We start from the raw sequence: 12645 nt of genomic DNA, 5'->3' as shown, positions 1-12645 counted from the left end.
ATCTCTCCCTATCCCCTGAAAGGAGGATGGTGCACGGCAGGAGGGGGGGGGCAACTTCAGCCAGCAGTCTACCGGGTTCACGTTCAGATGAACCTGGGGTTGCAATCATTACTACTAATATGGCCAGACCACCTTAGTTTTATTTTTTTCAACATCATCACTACATATACCTCTCACACACACACACACACACACACACACACACACCGCACATCACCCTCGTATTATTCAATTAAAACTTTTGTTCCTGCTCTCCTCACTATCGAATTAGCTCTATTTCATGTTATATTTAGTACAGCTGCTGCATGTTTTTGAATAATTTAGCACATTTTCTCATTTTCTCGATATTTTACGGTGCACTGTGTGGATGCCTTTAAGAGTCTATTGACTGCCGCTACTGCTACTACTGCTTCTACCACACAAGAACTAAAACATCACCATCAACAACAACAACTACTACCGTTACATTACTAATACTACTTTACTACTACTACTACCACCACTACTACTACTGCCACACAACAACAACAACTATTACTACTACTGTACTACTACTACAACACACACACACACACACACACACACACTCTCTCTCTCTCTCTCTCTAGCAGCCACCCCTCAGCTCTCCTCACTCCCCCAAATGACAGTCATCAGATGCTTGGAGTCTTTTTCCAATTACTCCGTCTGACAGTTCATTAGAAGGAATAATGCCTCACAAAAGGAGATTAAGACCTTACTCGTAAAAATAAAAAAAAATGATTGCTGCTCCACCTGACTCCTCTTTCCCCTCAGCCAGCTCAGTTCATCTTTCCCCTCCCTCATCCGGTTTGGAAACCATCAGGGGGAGAATTTGAGTACAGTGTCTTGCATTAATGTAACGTGATCCAGTTAAGCATGCGAGAGATAATGCAAAAAAAAGCTGATATTTTATCTCTCTCTCTCCCTCCCTCCCTCTCTCTCTCTCTCTCACAACACACACACACACACACACACACACACACACACACACACACACACACACACACACGAAATCATCATCGTTATTGTCAACATTATTATTATTACCATCATTATCACCAAAACCACCATCACCATTACCGCCAATGCGAACATCAAGGTATATGCTACAGAGGAACATCAGGAATGCAAAGGAAAGTGAAATGAGAAAACAAGGCTTTGGGGAAACGAGTACAGAGTGAATGATGCAGGAAAAAGGGTATATGATGTAAGAGTTAACGCAGGCGATAAGGAAGTTGATAACGAGAGGATAAACGGCAGATAACGAGAACAGGAATGAAAAGGAGAGTGAATTGCAAAAACAAAGGCTGGGACACCGGCGAGCGAAGCGGTGGGCAGAAAAAGGTCCATCAGACAAAGCCCCACGGCCATTCCACAGGCGGCGGGGATGACACCGGCAAGATTGAACTGCCTCTGTAGCTCCCAAATTCCGTACCTCTCCTGAATCACCACCCATCTCGCGCTCGGGAGATGAAATATTTTTTCTACGTCTCAATATGTCACTTCAGCATGACGCATTTTGTTCGTTTTCTTGTCATTCCGAGGGATATTGTAGCCAAGCGCTCCTAAAGTCTTCCTCCACTTCTTTTCCTCCTAGAGGGGCTAACACGGATGCAATATATGACACATCAGCAGCTACGATGGGCACCATTTGGGTCAAAACATATTGTAGTCAGTTATTCCCAAGTCTTTCTCTATATCTTTCTCTCCTTGTATTTCTACAAGGGATGCAAAATATAATACAACGCAGCAAGAAAGAGAGCCATTAGAGTCAAAACTGGCAGCCATTTATAGCAGCTGAGGTGGAAACTAAATTGGCCGATTTCTAAGGCCAATATTCTCATCGCACCACCAAAATTGAGCCCTGGGAATGAACTTTGGAAATTCACCTCCACCAGCCACTCCTACCTCCCCTCCGGCCGACAGCTCCCAGGGGACGATTATTACAGCCTCATTCATACGACATTAAAATTGGATCTGAAGTTCGTTGGTCAAGAAGTTTGTAAATTAGTACCGAAAGTTGAGGTGATAGCTGGAGTCAGGGAAAAGCCGGGAAGGGAGGGGGAGGGAACCATCCAGGAATCTGGAGAGGCTCTAAAGGCAACCATCCAGAAGTCTTGAAAGGGTCCTGCCTGGGACGAGCATCCAGGAGTTGGGTAGAGGTGGGAGGAAGGAAAGATGGCGCCCGAGTCTGGGGGTCGTGTTGGTGGTCCTGGGAGGATTCTAACACCTCCTCCTTAGCGAGTCATTCTGATTCTGAATACTATATCTAACATTCTCCTATACTGGTAATATCGACGGGGACGCCATCCACTGGCATGGCATCAAGGCCACCCAAGCATCCAACAGCACGGAGGTTGGACCATTCAAGCATCCAAGAGCACGGGAGCAGGGCCATTCAAGCATCCAGGAGCACGGTAGCGGAATCAACCAAGTATCCCAGGGCACGGAAAGGACCGCACGGAGCAGTGAGGGAGCTGGGGTGCCGCCTGACTGGTTGGTCCACCATCAAGTAAATGTCCTCAGATTCCAGCCAATACAAAGGCTGGGGCACAGGTGGTGGAGTTGCGCTGTGCTCTGTTATGCTCTTCTGTATCTGCCCTATTATTTTCTACTCAGTCTGCTATCCTGCTCTACTCTACCTTGCTCCACTCTATGCTGTTCTGCCCTATCCTTCTTTCCTCTGTTCTGTTTTCTTTCCAGTGTTCTGCTCTGCTCTCTGTTGTGCTTACTCCGCCCTGCCCTACCCTACCTTGCCCAGTCCATCTCAACTCCGACAGGTCTAGCCCACCCCAGCCCTGCCCTGCCCTGCCCTGCCCTGTTCTGATCTGCTTTATATCTCTGTTCTGCTCTGCTCTGCTCTATTCTGCTCTGCCATATTCTGTGCTCGCCTCACGTACTCCATTCTAACAAAATGGTTTTATATCTCACGTCTATTGCTTCATAGATGTTCTTGCTTTCAAAAATTACTTGAAAATCGGTTTATCATTACGGTTTCTTCTGATAAAACTGAAGAAATTCGGTGTCTCAACCATACGCAGATTATGAAGTGTTACTTTTCTGTATGTGGAACGTCCCTGGGCATGATGTGGTTATGGTTCTCCCACTTTTGTGCTTACTCTTTCCTTGTTTCTGGATCATAATTTACCATACCTTTAAGAAAGAATAAGAGTCACGAGGACAACGACGACGATGATAATGATGATGATGATAATGATGATGATGATGACAACGACGACGATGATGATGATGATTTACATGAGTCTAGAAATTTTCAATCATTTACTGCGACGCAAAGGAAATGAAATACTGCCGCCATCCAACCTCCAAGTGTGAGAGCGCGAATCCTGCAGTCACGGGGAGTGGAATCGATCACGTCCCAGATAATGACCGAGAGCACCATTAACCTCTTCACTGCGATGACGCCTTTGAATTTTGTTCCTGCCACCACCCGACAATTATATTTAGTGGAGAGGTCAATGGCGATAATTACCGATATCTGTTTATCTCTCTATCTACCTAACTAAAGTCATTCTCGTGCTGTGACAAACCCCATAATTTTTGACATAAAGAAAATGGTATATATGGGGAAAAAATACTTTGAGCCGTGCGAGACTAAGGCGCAAAGTCTCATCAGTTTAAGAACACATCGGTCTGGGATCACTTGGGCTCCAGATCGCGTCAGTTTCGGATAATGTGGGCCATAAAATCCAACCCAGACACTTGCAAGCAGAGTGACGGGGTGACGGAGAAACGAGATGGGAGTGACGGAGAGACGGGGTGGGGGTGATGGAGAGACGAGGTGGGGGTGACGGAGAGACGAGGTGGGGGTGATGAAGTGTGACGAACAAGACCGTGGAGTGACGTTATCAACCAACGGGAACGCCTAGACTTGTGACGGAATGAGAGACGTGTGACTTCTGAGGTAGGCTACCCGAGCAGAAATATGTATTACATTTCGTCCACCTTTATTTGGAGGAGATTTTCGTCCTTTTCGTCCATTTGCAGCTTTTTATAACCTTCAGAACAATCGCTACTGACTGGGTGATTATAGTGTAAAATTTTAGCTGAATAAAATCGCCTGTCATAGCAAGCACGGTAGAGACGTTGATCAAAATCTTTACAAAAATTACAAATAACGGAGTGGCTTTAGTGTCAGCTGAGTGAAATCGCCGTTTTTCATACAAAGAACAGTACTAGAGTTAAATAATCACATATACCTCGTTAACTGACAAATGACCGGGTGACGCTGGTGTTAAGGTCACTTTAATTAATGGAGAGAGAATATAGAGGCAGCATAATTGGAGAGACGGCTGAATAATTGCCCTTTGGAGCTGAAATTACCGAGGCCTATTATACGGGAAGCCATTATTCTCACTGTCCAATGAAAGTAGGGGAGTGGATTATTGGAGAGAGAGAGAGAGAGAGAGAGAGAGAGAGAGAGAGAGAGAGAGAGAGAGAGAGAGAAGGGGGGGGGTTGTGTTTACTCAAGCTCACTAGATGTAGAGACACTGCGTACATATGTGTTTATAAATGGCATATTGTCTCAAAATGATGTAAACAGAAGTGTATAGCGTGTTATTCCTGGATCATGCTATACTGTATACTGACAGTGTACTTCTTTATCATTAACTAAACAGAAGGGTTATTACTGTATACTCAGAGCCTACTTAAGCAACATCCCCGAAAGAACCAATAGATCTAGTATTGTTTACTTCTTTTGAATTCCTTTGTATTCCACTGTACCATACTTTTATACTTCTCCATCTGCTCTTCCTTTGAGTGCATCCTATTTTTATTACCATTTACTATCTCTTTCTGGTGCATTTTTCCTCCTCACTGTATACTCATTAGCCTACTTTTTTTTTTCACTTCTTTCTTCGAGTGCGTGATACCCCTCCCCTCCTCTCTCTCTCTCTCTCTCTCTCTCTCTGCCTTTCCTCTTTACTGTATTAACCTTTCCCCTTTCTCTCCTCAGGGTCTCCCCTTCTTCGAATTCTCACTTATTTAATCATCCATCTCCTTCTCTTTCCTCTCCTTCTTTAATCTTCTTCTTCCTTCCTTCCTCCCTTCCTTCCTTCCTTCCTCCCTTCCTTCCTTCCTCCCTTCCTTCCTTCTTTCCTTCCTTCCTTCCTCCCTTCCTTCCTTTCTTCCTTCCTTCCACCTCCTTCCTCTCCTTCCCCTCCCCTTTCCCATTTTCTTTCATCTCCATTACACACAGGACCACTCACATAATTGTGTTGTACGTTCACCTCTCTCTCTCTCTCTCTCTCTCTCTCTCTCTCTCTCTCTCTCTCTCTCTCTCTCGTCAGTCCACTTCAAGATTAATCTTCCTCTTATTTATTGCTCCTTTTATCGTTCTCTATTTTTGCTCACCTTTCGCGTTTTAAAGTCTTCTTTTCCTCAATCAATAATGCTTTTTTTTGTTATTTTTACCTTACTTTCTTCCTCCTCATTTTTCGTCTTACACTATCAGATTCTTTATCATTTATTCTCTCTCTCTCTCTCTCTCTCTCTCTCTCTCTCTCTCTCTCTCATTTCCGTATCGTATAATTTGATGGCAATCTTACTAATCATATTCCCCTCTTCACTCTTTTTCCCTCTGACGAGTGTACTTTGTCTTGGAGTTTTTACGGACTCTCTCTCTCTCTCTCTCTCTCTCTCTCTCTCTCTGCAACAAATGCGTGTAGGGTCCCCCTTTTATTTTTTAACCAAACACGCCTCAGGGATACGGCATCAGACAACGGATGGATAAACTGAAAAACAGACTTTGACAGACAGACAGGCAGACACAGATATACACACAGACAGATAGATTGACAGGCATGCATACATACTTGCATATATACATACACACATACATGCGTACAATACACAGACAGACATATACGGATAAATGGATGGATAGTTAGGCAGACTGACAGACAGACAGGCAGACAGCTACCTAGATAAGTAGGGGAGACGAAGATATAAGTAGACTGATTGGTACTGTGGATTCAGACTGATAGGTAGATAGATATGGGTAGATATAGATAAGCAGACAGACAAGACTGATAGATATATAGATAGATAGATGGGCTAGACAGACAGACAGACAGATATATAGATACAGATAGATAGATGGACAGATAGATAAGATATATAGATAAGCAGACAGCATCTTTCACCAGCTATATTATTGTTCTTTTTTATTCTTTTCACGCCATCTCCAGACAACTTTATTCACACCTCCCTGTCTCATCATCTCTGCTCTTCTCTCTCTCTCCTTCCCTCTCTCCCTCTTCCTTCTTCATCCTTCCTTCTCTCCCTCCTCTTTTTACTCCTCCTCTACCTTTCCTTCGTTCCGTCCTACTCATACTTTACAACGTTATGCCTTCCCTGTCCCATCATCTCCCCCTCTTCCCTCCCTCCCTCCTTCTCTTCCTCCTCTTCCCCCTCCTCTCGTCCATTCTTTCTCCTTTCCCTTCCCTCCTCGTCTCCCTGCTCTCCCTCTCTCATTTTCATCCTTCCCAGTCCCTCATTTTCCCTTCCCTCCGAATTTTCTTTTTCCCTGTCCCTTCCTCCCTTCTCTTCCTCCTCCTCCATCTCTCTCTCTCTCTCCTTCTCCCCTGTCTCTCTTCCCTCCATCCTTCCACTTCACTTTTCTCTCCTCCTTCCTCCACTTGTCCTCCCATCTACTTTCACCTCACCCCCCGTCATTCCTCAATTCCTCTCCCTTCCTTTTCCTCTTCCTCTCCTTTGCTCTCTCTCATCTTTCGTTTCCCTCCTCCTTCCAATTTTCTCCACCCTTCCTTCCCTCCTCCATCTATTTTTTCCTACTGCCTCTTTCCCTCCTCCACCTATTTCTCTCCACTCCCTCTTTCCCTCTTCCAATTCTCCCCCCTTCTCTCCACCTGCAGTAGGGAGAGAGAGAGAGATAATCGTACGTCTTGTAAGCATGAGCAAGTGTTGGTCGGGGTGTACGTCAGGTAAAGCGTGAGGGGGCCGCTAAGGGGGCCATAAACACCCCCCACACCACCTCAAGTGACGCCGCTCCGGTATAACACCACCACCACCACCACCACCACCACCAGGAGCAAGGGAGTAGGAGCTTGCTGGGTGCTGTGTTAGGCGGTACACTGTATACTCCTTGTTTCTATTTTTTTTTTTTTCAGCACCATCCTCGTCGCCATCATCATTATCATCGGCGTCTGTCTCCACAATTATCATCATTTAGTTGCGTTTTCATTAGGTTATGTCACTCAGTCTGCACTATTATTTTTTCATTTTTTTTTTTCATTTCAGTCCGCATCATCATCACTATCCATAAACACGAATGCACGATGCAAATGACGTTCGTGGGACAGAGAAGTGTAAGATAAAGATGAGACAGAGGTGATTGTTTGCTTGCTATTAGGAGGTGGATTGTGCTCTTGCTGTCTTCATCACCATCACCATCATCACCCCCACCAACACTACCACCATCACCGGTAGCTTATTCATTCGTTCGTTTTCAACATCATCAAAACCACCTTCATCACGGTGTGTCAGTCCACTGCAAGACAAAGGCCTCACGTAACTTTCTCTACCATGTTGTCAGCCTGTTACATTCCTGACCAGCAAATGTACGAAATTCATCTCACCAACTATTTCTGTGCTAACTTCTCTCATAAAGGCCTTGGGTAGTACCACCGTTAACTTAGCGTTTTTCAAAGACAGTTCTCTCCAATTAGAAGAATTTTACAAAGCTGTTCGCCGGTAGCAAAAATAAATGTAAATAAACAAAACCGATCGCACTGATGGAGCTACAGATTGTTTTTCACCTCAGCACTTAAAGGGATCCCTCCAAAGTTGAATAAAATCGTCTGAGGACAATAAGAACAGAATAATAACTGTTATTTGTTGAACAGATGATCCTACTTGTCTATGCATCTGTATACCTGTTTTCTAACTCCGGATCGTGTGAGAAGTGGCCTAAAAAAAAAAAAAAAAAAAAAAAATCTCCAGGCGTTTCTGTCACCAGTCAGTAACGACCCATCTTTCCACATCCTCCTCCCCTACATACACACACTCGTACCTTCTCTCGCCATCTCGTTCTGTAATCTCCATAATGATACGCTGCTCTGCTCACTACACCTCTTTAATGACACCATCTCTACCATAATTCCTGCCTTAGCACTGCCATTATCACTGACACAATTACTGACATTTCCATCTTCCCTCCAACTACTACCATTATCATTACCATTACCTTATTACTACTTGCCTCATCACTATCGCAATTCCTGTCACCTTCATCTGCATCCCAACCACCATCATCATAGTTACCATTACTTTTACTCTATCTCACCACTCGCTCCCTCACTTCCACCATTACTGTCACTTACATCTCCGTTCCATCCACCACCAACACCACCACCACCACCACGGCAGCGCTACTTCATCCCACTGGAATTATTGTACCTTGTCGCTTCATCATAGCCGTATAAGCTAACCCATTCCACTACCATAATACACAGCACCACCTCTGTATACACCATCAACACCCCATTATCATCATCATCACCACAAAATTATCACAATCATCACACTACCACCCAAACACCATATATTCACACCACCACCAATGCACCATATCAACCATCATTACCACACAAACCCTACCACACTATACACTATACCAACCCTTTCCTCACCACACCACTATAACAACTCATTAACCTCTACCACACCAACCATACCACACTACCACCAGCATCACCACACCTACCAACCCTTCCCACACCACCACATAAAACATACAACACATCTGCATACCAACCACAACAGCATCCCAACCACAACAGCATCCCAACCAACCATTCCACTCAACCACAACCATCAACAATGCAGCACTGTAATCATCCCAAAGATCATACTCCCAGTTGCATAAACCCCATAATTATATACTTATCATTCCACTACTACACTACACCATACCATACCACACGATACCAACCAACCATCCCAAACCACACCACAACCACCAAACGCTCCAACACTGTACTCTCCACACAAATCACACTCCCAGCTGCACAGACCTTGCCATTATGCTTGTTATTCCGGCCCCAACCCCCATCTCCATCCATGCAGCGCTGGCAACCTCACCGGGCGCTAATACTCCGCTGATCTCGGTATAATGGATCGCGAGAGGGCACATGTATACAGACTGTGTTAAGCTCGGGTGCCTGATTCACAGCCAAATACAGGCAGGGATGTAGGCTTGATTCAGACAATAAACAGACAGCACATAAAGAACGTATACCTCCGCCAACGCCATGATTTACTGATGCAATTCCTCTTTCCTACAAGACCCATACTTTTACGGTCTCATTCTACAGTCTTAGTGTGCCCTGTTAATCAAATGAGAGACAGCATACTTCCTCCAAGGCCAATAAGATTTTTTACTTAATCATGCGAAAGTAGGGAACATGAAGGTTTGATTCACACTACAAATTAATGTTTTCATGCTTTGACCCTCAACCATACTATACCAAATACCTGTACTGTATTTCCTTGTACTTCATTCTGATTTATATACAAAACTTTTGAAACAGGTTGATGAAGGCTTTCTACTTTCCTGTGACGAAAGTTCGCCTTTTATTCAACTGCCCCTACCTCACACTTCAGGCATGACAGTCACTCTCAATCATCTATGGAGAAACATATACACCAGGCTCTCTCAGCTCAGGGATATTAGTCAGCTGAGGAAAGTGCGAAGCAAGAGTGAAAATATCAGGGGAAATTTTGTCACCGGCTGAAGAGACGACTGAAGACCTGACAAAGTCTAAAAATAGGTGCTTCGTTTTCACCTTTTCATCAACATACCCAGAACACTATGAATACCTAGGCTTATACATGACACTCCTCTCATTACAGAAATAGCTTTGTGATTCAAAGCCAAGCATAGGGGGATGGAAAGTTGATTCAGACTTAAAATAGATACATTTTCCCAATAATTATTTATGGCACTATGTATTCTTGTGCTTATAATTGACATACTGTACGTATCATTACCGAAATAGGTTCCTGATTCACAGCCAGAGACGAGGCTGAACTGAGAGTAGATTCAACCTTTTATGAATGTTCTCCTTGCACCCTTTCACCTATTTAACCGAGACTGTTTCAATACTTGCAGTTATGTTGAGGTATAAACACTTGCCTCAGATGATGTATTTAGCATTCTACTATTACTGGCAGCAAGAGACTTTTTTTCTTTTTGCCTTTCAGAGACTTTTAGAAATGGAGGAATACAATACTGCCTTCATCAACCCCTTCACTTCTACAGGTCTGTCCTAAGTTGAATAAAAAAATAAAATAATCTGGTGGCAGCGGCAGTAATAACTAAATAATAAAATAACTAAATAAAACACGGAACTGTTCGGTCAGGTTGCGTATGGAACAACTACTACTAAATAAAACAAATACCCCATCGAACGGAACGGGTCAAGCCCACGTTCCTACTTCATATCCAAGTCAAGAGGAACCACGACTATAATTAAACGCCATAATTAGGGCTATAATTAAGGCCTATAATTAAATGGCTTCGCTTGCACCCTTTCACCTCAGTAATTAGGACATTATGAATACCTGTTCATGTAGAGCACGGGATGAAAATTCGTCTACGGTAATATTTCACTTCTTCAACTTCTCCAATAATATTCTTACCTGTACGCTGCGAGAGGCTTTGTATATATCTCTACCTATACAGTACATGATGCTTTTTTTTATGTGATACGTCGGGGAAGAAAGCGACGGATTTGCTTAAGTATGAAGTAGTTGCACCGGTGTAGAAGACGATGTTTTTTTCCCCCATTCCACCTGACGGGCAAATAAACTCTCCTAAAGATTCCTGATGCACAGTTAACCACAAAATATATGGAAGGCAGATCAAAATTCAACAAATGAATAAATAAATAAATAAATAAATAACTTGCTCTGAAACATACGCCTAAAAACGTATGGAATTTTGACAACTCATACCTCCTGTGGCTTAATATACACATACCGTACGTCATTGCCACGATACACATACGTCATTGCCACGCCTTAGCTAGGTTACATAGTTCCGTGTCACCTTTTGTGTGTGTGTGTGTGTGTGTGTGTGTGTGTGTGTGTGTGTGTGTGTGTGTGTGTGTGTGTGTGTGTGTGTGTGTGTGTGTGTGTGTGTGTGTATTTATCTATGCATATATGTATGTAACGGAGGGTACATGTGTATTTGCACGTATGGATGTTCTGTATATATGTGTGTGTGCGTGTGCGTGAATGTATCTCCGTGTGCGTGTGTGAGATAAGAACCAGCTACATCCCATGGCAGGGGTCACGGTCACAATGATCCTCTTACAGCCAAAATGTCGGCCAATATGTCAGCGAGTTAACTTGGGTCCGGTTCAATTATCCGAGTTAGTGGCTTAATTAGAGGCAGGAGTGATTACGAGTTATTATCTGGTAACGACAGCACAAGGATGAGGGGTACGGTAGTTAGGGTGAGGGAGAGATGACTGGTTTGGTGGCTAGGGTGAGGGAGTAATTAAGTCATTTAGTAGGGTCGACATCTTTTAGTGATGGAAAGCATCTGGAGTCTCTTAAGATGGTTTGACCATGTGGAGAGAATAGAATATAAGAGACAGGCTAGGACAGCGTATGTGACAAAGGCAGGAGGAATGGGAAGGGTGGCGATATGGATGAGGAGGAGGGATGGGGTGGAGAGTATTAGACGGTGTGTGAGTATGAGAAAGAGCAGCCTGATGACTGAGACAAATTATGGAGGCGATTCTGTGGTGGCCACCGTCTCTGTTTTATGGTGTTAAGCTGCAGATAAATGAACAGACAGTTATATAGATAGATAAATAGATAAATGGCACACAGACACAGTGAATATACATACCTTACGCACCTTTCTATTTAAACATAGGTACTGAAGCTGCGGAGACTCCCTCAGCAGACACAGAGTTACAGAGACCAGGTTGCAGAGATACGCTTGCACACAGAGTTGCAGAGAGGGAATGTTGCAACACGATAACATCCTTGTAGCAATATACCCTCAATGCTATTACCACTTGCAACTTGGCACGCGTTTCCAGTCCCTGTGATATACCGGTAAGCAGAAGCATTTGTACCGATAGAAGAGGAACGGGGAAGACAAACACGGAAAATATTAAAGTAGATAAACACAGCCAGACAACTTGTGTGTGTGTGTGTGTGTGTGTGTGTGTGTGTGTAATATCAATCTGTCTACTATCTATTTACCTATCTATCTACACACATGCGTTACATTAAATAAACAGACATAACGATATCAAACAATGCGGAAGCAAAAACATAAATAAAACTAGATGAACAGATACAGATATAACCGCCCTAAATGAAGAGCCCCAGAGAGAAGGAGGGGTCGACGCACCCTTCGTCCAAAGTTAAATTTTCCAGGGGGGGCAGGGGTGAAAGCGGTGAGACCACAGAAAAGGGGGGGGCGGGAGGGAAGAGACGGCCATGCTCTATCAAATGTCAAGCTGTAAATATATCTAACTGGCTTGGTATTTGGCTTGACTGATTGTAGGTAATAAAGGTAAATGGGAAAGTGATATAAATGCCACTGTGAGTGTTGGGAAG

Source organism: Coenobita brevimanus, chromosome 91 (genome assembly GCF_032717465.1).
Source record: "Coenobita brevimanus isolate Jiangsu-jjx chromosome 91, ASM3271746v2, whole genome shotgun sequence".
NCBI lineage: Eukaryota > Metazoa > Arthropoda > Malacostraca > Decapoda > Coenobitidae > Coenobita > Coenobita brevimanus.
The sequence above is the reverse complement of the archived record's forward strand: the minus strand, read 5'-3'. Positions refer to the sequence as shown.